Below are 8,949 nucleotides of genomic sequence, written 5' to 3' on the forward strand. Positions count from 1 at the left end.
TTCCTTGCTTGTTCCCACATGTGGAAATGAGTGTATATGCTGGAAAATTAAGTTGCTGCAAAGTTTCCTGGCTACTGCCTGATGCCTACCAGACCATGGACCACAGACTGAAGAATGCTGGCTGTAGTGACCTCCTGAGGTCCCTTCCAGTCCTAATTTCTCTGATCCTAGCAGCACTCATGCGGTTCATCACCATGGCTCTACTGACGCATGATAATTTGAGCCTTGGTAATAATTACGCTTCTGAGCACTGGGAGAAAAGCGACTGTTCATTGGTGAGATCAACAGTCTGGAAACAGGACAAATAACTTCACATCCTACCTCCTTGGTAAACCTGCTGTTAGGAAGTTCCTTATGTCCAATCTTTAAGGTGTATTCTGAACACAAATCAGACACACTGCCTTTCCAGCCTCCAGGCGAGTGTGCCAGTTCAGCCCAGGGACAAGGGAGTTATCTGAAATACCACATGCCAGCAGCAATAAACTACAGAGGCATTCACTGAAAATTAAAAAAGCCATAGATAAAGTCTGTGTCCTTATCACTTGTGCTTGCTTATGTATCTAGGCAGGTTCTTCAAGGTTTCACAGGTGAGATGTCAGGAGTACCCCTGATTAGTACAAACATCCACGTGAATACAAATCAGAATACTATGTACCATTAAAACTTCTGTAGTTTCCCCATTGAGAGACTTGTCAAACATGCTTAAGAAATGTTTGGCCTTCTTGGGACTTAATTCTTGGAAGAGGGGTTTATTTCAACTGAGTTTTTTGGAAAGGAAATCTGAGGCACACAAAAGACATCAACCTGTGTTGTACTCTGAAACATTTCCCAGCTACGCCCAAATGGAAACGAGGCAAAGGGTGAGGCTGAAGTCAGGCAATGGAAAAGTTTAATAGCAGCATCATACTGTTATGTATTTCACACCTATAGAGAAATGAGCCCACTTTTATTCTCTGACTCCAGAGGAACTTGAGGGATCTTGTCATATGCTGTAGAGCTGGTTCAACGGTTTTCATAATTTAAGAATTATGATCAATATTGGCTATACATCTGGCTACCCAATAGGTGATATAGGTCACACAGACCATCTATAGATACTGACTTTTTTTTCTGCCAATGTCTCCACCATCCATCCTGCAGGAATCTGATGTACCCAAGATTGCATGCATCATGGTTCTCTGTCCAAAGCCCTAGGGACTCCAGTCTGCCTGTCTGTTCTCAGCCTTAGTGTTGCGGCCCTTGGTCATCTGGGTATAATGGTTTCTGGACGCTCCCTGTGAGACAGGAATGATACAGCACAACAGACCTCACTCCAGGAGTCTGGATCAAATACACAAAATCAAGTTGGATCCTCATATACTGGAAACGGGTTAGTTCCTCTGAGTGACACAGAGCTCTGCTTCTTTATGCTAAGCAGAGAACTGTTGCTTTTATCCTGCCCTGGGTTAAGGACACTTAAGATACAGGATATTGGGATATGTCTGTGAATATCTGCTTCTTTCTTCACACATAAAATTCATCAGCTGTAATATCACAATCCCTGGCTCAGAGATTTGTGTTCCTTCCTTGTGTTCAACACAACTGGATGCAATTTCTAGTAATCTCTGGAAGAGTCACATGCTTGCTGTTCTCCTGACCTAAATCCAAGGTGACAAGAGGTGTAATTTCCCCTGCATGTTCCCAGCAGCTAGGGACATCAAGGTCTTTGAATCCAGGAAATGATGTAGAGTAGGGTAAATCATTTCTCCCTTGCATCTGAGCTCTGCTTTGCTTTCTCTCTGCAGGAGAATCCTGGATGTTTTACAAGAACAGGAGAAGTCGGACATGGGTGGATGTCTGCAGGCTAGAGAGTGAACAGTGCCCTAGCAGGGAAGTCAGGTAACATATTAATGAGAGACCTGACTGAGTGGATGATGGAAACACCGCAGCTTCATGGCTGAACTAGATTCAGGATTGTCATTTTAATAAGCGTTTTTTTTCCTAATGGAGCTGGGTTGCTGGGCAATGCAAAGTCCAGTGGAATACCCTATCATTTCTGCAGCACAGGAAAGGGATTTGTTGACCTTCATAGAGGAGATGATTTTATAGGGCAGGCATTTGGATGGGACCCCTGGGACTCTCTTCTAGTTTTGCCACAGATGCAGGCAAGTCACTTAGGCCAAGACTTTTAGAAGCAATTAATGAAGGAGGGGGGAGAGTAGCTCAAAATGGCAATGTCCCCACCCATTTAAAGTGGGAGCTGGCTTGTTTTGGGAACAGCTGACAGAAAGGTTTTTTAAAAGAGCCCAAAGGCAACAAGGTATGAAGAGACTTCTAAATAACAGAGAAAGCTTGACACATTTGCTAGGGAAGCATGACAGACTGGGATGACTGAAGCCTTGAAATCACTTTAGCAGCCTTTTTAAGGTAGAAGTTCCTTTGATGAGCCTCCAGCAAGGTTTATTTTTTAATACTTTTTATCTGACGCTTGTTTTTCTATAACAGCTAAGTAATGACAGGCTGCCCCCCCCCCCGCTTGATACCAGGAAATACACATAGTGAAGAAGTCATGACTCATGATATAATCTCTTTTGCAAACTTGAGCGCTGTTTGTGTAAGTGGCTTTTCTGATGCCTAATACAGTGTTACACTTATATATTTGAACATTGACTATCTCTAGTGGGTCACCTATTTGCATTCAGCTAAAAGTGATTCAAGATGTCTTCTTACTAGTTTTAGTTGCTCAATGTCTCTAATAACTGACCAAAGAGGACACAGTTCAATCACCTAAGTCTTGTCTCCTTAGCAAAATGAGGTAAATATTTATGTATTTGACTGCTTTTAGTCATTACAATCTGAAAAGAGGCATGGGATCCACCAAGACCTGCAGAGGGATAAGGTCAAGGCCTAAGAAAGGCCGTACTCAAAGCTTCTGTTTTTATGTGGTGGAGCATGAAAATATGAGAAGGGTACTCATATCAGCAGTATGAGCCATCAAAATAAAGGTGGAATAAGAGTGCTTTACAAGAGAGGCCCTTTGTCATCTCTCTACATTGCCTGTCCTGAAATGGGCAGTCTGAAGACTGCTGCATAGTTAAGAGGTTACTTCTAAAGAGCCTGGTCTCTGTCTTCCTTCCTGAGGGCACAGTGGGAACAGGTGCCCAGAACTCACCTTGCAGTGATGTGGGACACGTGGGGGTTTTGACGCCTCCTCTGAGCCCTACTGCACTAGTGTAGGAGGTGCCATTCCACGGGTGAAGTCACATATGTGCCTGTGGCTTTCTCAGCCTTCCTTTTGTGTAAGATTTCCTGGGTAGGATATTCTTTGCTGGGAAGAGGGAGGAATGAGAGAAGCAAGTGACTATCTTTCAAACTTAATTTGCATGACATTGCTGGCCTGAATACCTGGGGAGTTTACAAATGTGACTGCGGCAGGGTTTTGTTGGTTGATTTGTTATTTGGTTTTGCTGCTTCTTTTTCTTCTCTCTTGAACACTTTGGGTCATGTATGTCTGGTTTATTCCCTCTTCATGCTCATACAAAAAACAGATTTACTGGGGAATGAGACATCTTCATGACACACTGCATTTAGGTCTCCTCTGTCAGCCTGGGACTATCCATGTTCTCTCCAGTGAATGGGAAAGAAGGCCTGGGTCATGACATATATCTGTCCCCATGCAGCACTGCAGCTGCATTGAGTTCCATATGCTGATCAGCTCTGACCCATAAGAAATACCTCAGGGCCACATCCTTAGGTGCTTTGAGCACATACAACCCCACTGGTTTCCAGATCAGAGGCCAGACAAGTTAGTCCTCAAGGCCATACATCTACCTATAGCTTCTGTAAATAAGCAACTGATTAAATCCTCCAGAGCATGCCAATGTCTCTGCAGAAATACACTGCTAAAGGAAGGAAGGAACAGGAGGGGAAGGTGCTCTGTGAATCTTTTGGAAAAGAATATGTTGTAAATAAAGCTACATACCATTAATTAACTTAGCATAATCACCCTGTAATTACACTGATAATCATTTACCTTGGGCTCAGACCAAGAATCTTAATGGGGAAAATCCATCATATCCAATTTTTGTCCAGATGCTTAATTCCCCCACTGAACTAATCCTAACAATTCCGTCAGATTCATTATGCTGCCATTAGAGATAGAAGACTAGAAAGTGCTCTGAGCGCCTGCCTCCATCCTGTACTTGTCCTAACCTGTGGCAAAAAAGGATGGAGTGGAGCTGGAAAACCCAGGTTACCTTATTTCTAATGGACCTCATGAGTAGTTGTGCAAAACTGTGTGGCAATACTTTGAAAGGAGATCACAAGCAGGGGACTAATTGGTCATTGCTGGCACTGAATGAGGAAATCCAAGGATAGCTGTTAACTCCAGGTGAAGCAGTGGCATTAGGCAAACATGTTGTTTCAGTCCTCCTAAAGCCTTAGCAAAGATTCAGATCTGGGCAGCATGGAAAATGGGAATGGAATTAGGCTTCTTGGGAAAATGTCATTTTTATTGGTGCTAAACATGGCCTGAAGTGCCATGACCTTAAAGTAGCACTTTAGGTATGTCTTGATTTGATCACTTTGCCACTATGAGGACATTATAGAACAGGATAAAAAATTGTCTGTAGGCTACATGAGGAATGGATAGTGCATATTACTGTTGCAGGCACTGAATGCTTGAATAATTGGTTAGTTGAACAAACTATTAAGTCAAAATGAAGGCAGGTCTTGACCAAAGTACATTAACTTTTATGGTCTGAACTGTCAGCCTTGAAGATCTTGTCTTTCTATGTGGTGATTTCATAGAAGATCTTCCTAGTCTTTCCAGATCCTTTTCTTAGCTTGCAGAACATGTAGTGCAAGTCAGCTCCATTGTCTCTATTTTGCAACACTGTTTTTTAGGAGAGAGACACTGGACAATAAAGTCCTCCTTTAAAGGTGGAGCTCTTGCTCCAGAAAGGAATTTCAGTGTTGGCAGCTTCTGTTTCATTTAGTACCTGCACCCTGTTGCTTATTATTTCCTGGTAAGTGTTGGAAAACAGGTCATGTACACTGATGAATGCATTCAGGTCTCTGCAGTTAATTGTGGCTCTAACAACAAACTAGTCTTCAAGGTCCTGAAACGCACCATTGCTTTCTTGAAAAACAACACCGACTTCACCTTCAAACACGTTCAGGCTGTGCTCCTAAAATGAATTCTCCCTCATCTTCTTGCTTTTATTTAGAAAATCCAAGCTAAGCAAACAGTGGTTTGGTTTTGGGTTTTGCTATTTTTTTTTTTTTTTCCCTGGACAGGGTTGCACTGAGATTCAGTTTGTTCTCTCCTATATAGAATCATAATTTAGCTGACAGCTTTCTTGTGTGTTGTTAGAAGATAGCTTCCACCATTGGGAAGGGACATATGGTGGAATGCGTTGCATTTCAAAGTGGCTCTGAAGAAGTGGGCTGATCCCCAGAATGTAAGTCTGTCTTCACCATACAGCCAGGGCTGAATGGGAGAGCAGTGCTCATGTGTCCATGGAGGCAACACTGACGAGCACTCTGTGTGAGGTGGAGAAACACCATGCATTGCTCTCAGTTCCTGCAAAACATAGACCTAGGGAAGGACAGCATGCAGGAGAATGGAAGGTTACACTGGGAAGTGACCTACAGACTAAGAACTCAGTCAGAAGTTGTCTTTGAATTTTTCCTAATTTGTCAACAGAGGTCAGCATTAGCTTCCTCTTCATTCCTATTTTCTCTGAGAGGCTTCATCAGCCCTTAAGGGTTAAAAGGCTGTGAAGACCCCTATGCTTGGCCAGGCTATTTTACACACTGGAGACCTTGCTTCTGTTCTAGTTGTTTGATCCTGGGGCTGCTGTTGTGACAAGTAGGCAGAAGGCTCCACAGGCAGGTCGTGTCATTAGCTGCCAGTGCTGAGGCCACCTTCTGGTAGAACCCAAGGCAAAAAGATAAAAAAAAAATAGGTACAAATATAATCACAAGTATATTATTCATCATAAGTGACCCTTCTCTCACCTGCTCATAGTTTAAGCCTCGTTAGTTGGCTCCAGACTGCACTTAGCATTGTCATCCCTGATGCTTAACAATGTTATCCTACAAAATTTCTGGCCTCTCCAGAAAGTGAGTTAACAGGTCTGAAATTGTCTCCCTCTCTCCTGAACTCATGCACACACAGAGGACGGAGGTGATCAATGGAGACCTTACTGGTTATTTATTTAACAAGGGAAACAAACCTAAACACAAAGAAGGATGGTTAAAGAAAGAATTTTTAAACAAACTCCAAGAACAGCAGCTGATCCTTCTCTTTTCTAAACAAGGCCTTACTGTAATCTTTTTAATTCTTGCCACAAGCCAGATTTATCTTTGGACATCCTGCCCAGAAATCATTGCACTTCTCTGCAGCAGAATAAACATTAAAGGCACCCAACCACATGGACACACACAGAGGAGGAGATATAAGGACTTGGAGATCAAGCTAGTGCAAAAATCTTTCATTACAATAGCAAGTCCTGGGCTAGAGGAAAAAAGAAGTGGGGGGAGGGTAAAGCAATGAAATCAAATCCCTGCCTTGATTGTGTGTGGGTGGATAACTCACTTCCTTCACACACTTCTTATCCACTGATGCTGCACACAGCATGTGAGTACTCCAACTCCTGTGCCTCCCCATCATCTACTTCTTAAATCACTTCAAATATGTACAGAAAAAAAACTTTGAGATAAAGCTGGCCCAGGGGAAGAAATGCAACTTCCCCAGCAGAGCTGTGGTGGTGTGACAAGTTCTTGGATCCTGTCCAGTGGGCTGAAGCAACTGAAACTCAGGCCCGAAGCTGCTGAATGACAACAGTTTGGTCTGGACCAAGATTTGCTGCAGTGACTGCAGGAGTGACATTACTGCACACACATGTTTTTGGACCCCCTGCACCATGCCACTGAGCACCCCAGTAGGACAAGGAAGCACCCAGTACTATTCCTTTATATTTTCATTTTTAAGTGCAAACTTCTGGGCAAATGCCCAGACAGTCAAAGTTAGGTGCAGGAGTAATGGCAAATAAAAATTCCTTTGAGTTACAGTAATGCTGAGATCTCTTCTATACCAGTCGCAGGAGGAATCTCACAGTTTTTCAAAAGGTTTATGTTAGATACTATAATAACTTTCTTAGTAATCTGTGAAATAACCAATGTTACTATAGAACCTAGTGTTGGGGAGCAGTTATATACTGACAGTTGCACTTGATTGGTCTGAACATCCAAATTAATTCCAGATTTTGGCAGATTTTTAAATATTCTACTTCACCTGTCCTTTCAGAACAGATAGGCAGGAGCCTAGAGACCACTAGTGGTTCAGGCATCTGGCACTATGAAACAATGGCTATGCAGAGAGCCTACATACTCTCATGTGTCAGAGTGGTATAAGGCTGAACAGGATTGATCAGGAAGACAGGTGGCAACATGGGACTGGATAGGAAAGAGACAAATGAATGAAGTACAATTAGACTGGGCATAAGTTCTTGCTCAGTCCAGCCTGGCCACAGACTGGGGCAAAGGGATTCCCAGGGTCAAGCATCCACTGCCAGGGTGTCATTGATTTCAGACAAAATTCAGTTGCTGTTGCACTTGTGCCTGCTGCCAGCCTCTGGCCAAGAGTGACATTATTTTGTCTGTGAAAGGAAAAGGAAGAGAGGCCTAGGAAACCCACATAAATCTGAATGGATGCAAACAAAGATGTTTGGATCCACAAAGATGTTTGCCATTTTGGAGATGCATGGTGAGGACCAAAGTTTTATTGGCACTTGTTTTGGAGGACCCATGCAGCTTGCTCATGGCTGTGCATGAGTAATGTGGTTGTCCTGGGTCCCTGACAGTGGAAAAAGAATAATTATATTGCAATCTTCCCTCTTCAGTTGGTGAACTAAAAAGCAACAGGAAGTTCTCCAGCTCTGAGAACCATATTTTTGTCATTCTTTCTTTGGGGAGCTGCTATTTCAACCAGAGCTCCCATATTCGTGAGAAGCCATCAATGGGGGCTTCTTCTGGTTTTCATTTTCTTCCTTACAGATGTAAAACTTGGGGCATCATCACAAGCAAGCTGGAGGAATGAGTCTGCGGTAGGAAGGATGGTGCCTGTGAAATGCTTTCTTAAAACGGAGTCCAAAGTCTCAGGACGTTATCCTTAGGTGACCTGGGAAGGACTGAGATCCTACATAGCTGACGAGCACGTGACGCGACTGTTAGGAAAATTGCAGCTGCGGGATAGTGGCCTGAAAGGTTTTACTGGGGTAGCTTCTTTTCTGTTAGCATTCTTCTTTACTTTTAATTGAAGAGTCTCCCTAAGATTTTTTTACTTTTAACTCTTTAATTTGGCTTTATGGATTCAGGCAACAAACCAGATATTTTTTAAGTCTCCAGATCTCTCCAGTGCCTCTAAAGGATGCATGTTGACTCACAGACATTTTTTTTCCTCTTTTAAGTTAAATCTGGTCTTTTTCAACACAAAAAGCTATAAACAAGCAATGAAGAAATCCATCTTTTAAAAATAGCTGGAGACAGTCGGGGCATGTGTTCTGCTACTCATGCAGAAAAGGGGAGCATCTGGTTTGAAAAGAAGGCTTCAATGGCTCCAGCAGCAATTTATTGTCATGGAACTGTTGGCTTGCACCTGCCCTGCAGGCAGTAAAGGACAAGGGAAAAAGGATTTGTTGTTTTTTGTTTTTGTGTTTTTTTTTTGTTTGTTTGGTTTTGGTTTTTTTTTTTGTTTTGTTTGTTTGTTTTTTGTGTTTTTTTTTTTTTTGTTTGTTTTTGGGTGTTTTTTTAACAGAGTTACCCAGTGGAACTCATTCTGGTGCCCCAACCCCCAAGTCTTAAAATGCCCAAATTTAAAACTGTGGTGACTATACTAAGGTACGGTAAGGTAGCTAATGTGTACTTTTCTGCCGTTGCTTTTGACTGATCTTGAGAGCTTGTAGG

Source organism: Pezoporus occidentalis, unplaced genomic scaffold (assembly GCF_034315485.1).
Source record: "Pezoporus occidentalis ecotype Australia unplaced genomic scaffold, CSIRO_AGI_Poc_V1 ctg126, whole genome shotgun sequence".
In the NCBI taxonomy this organism is placed as follows: Eukaryota; Metazoa; Chordata; class Aves; order Psittaciformes; family Psittacidae; genus Pezoporus; species Pezoporus occidentalis.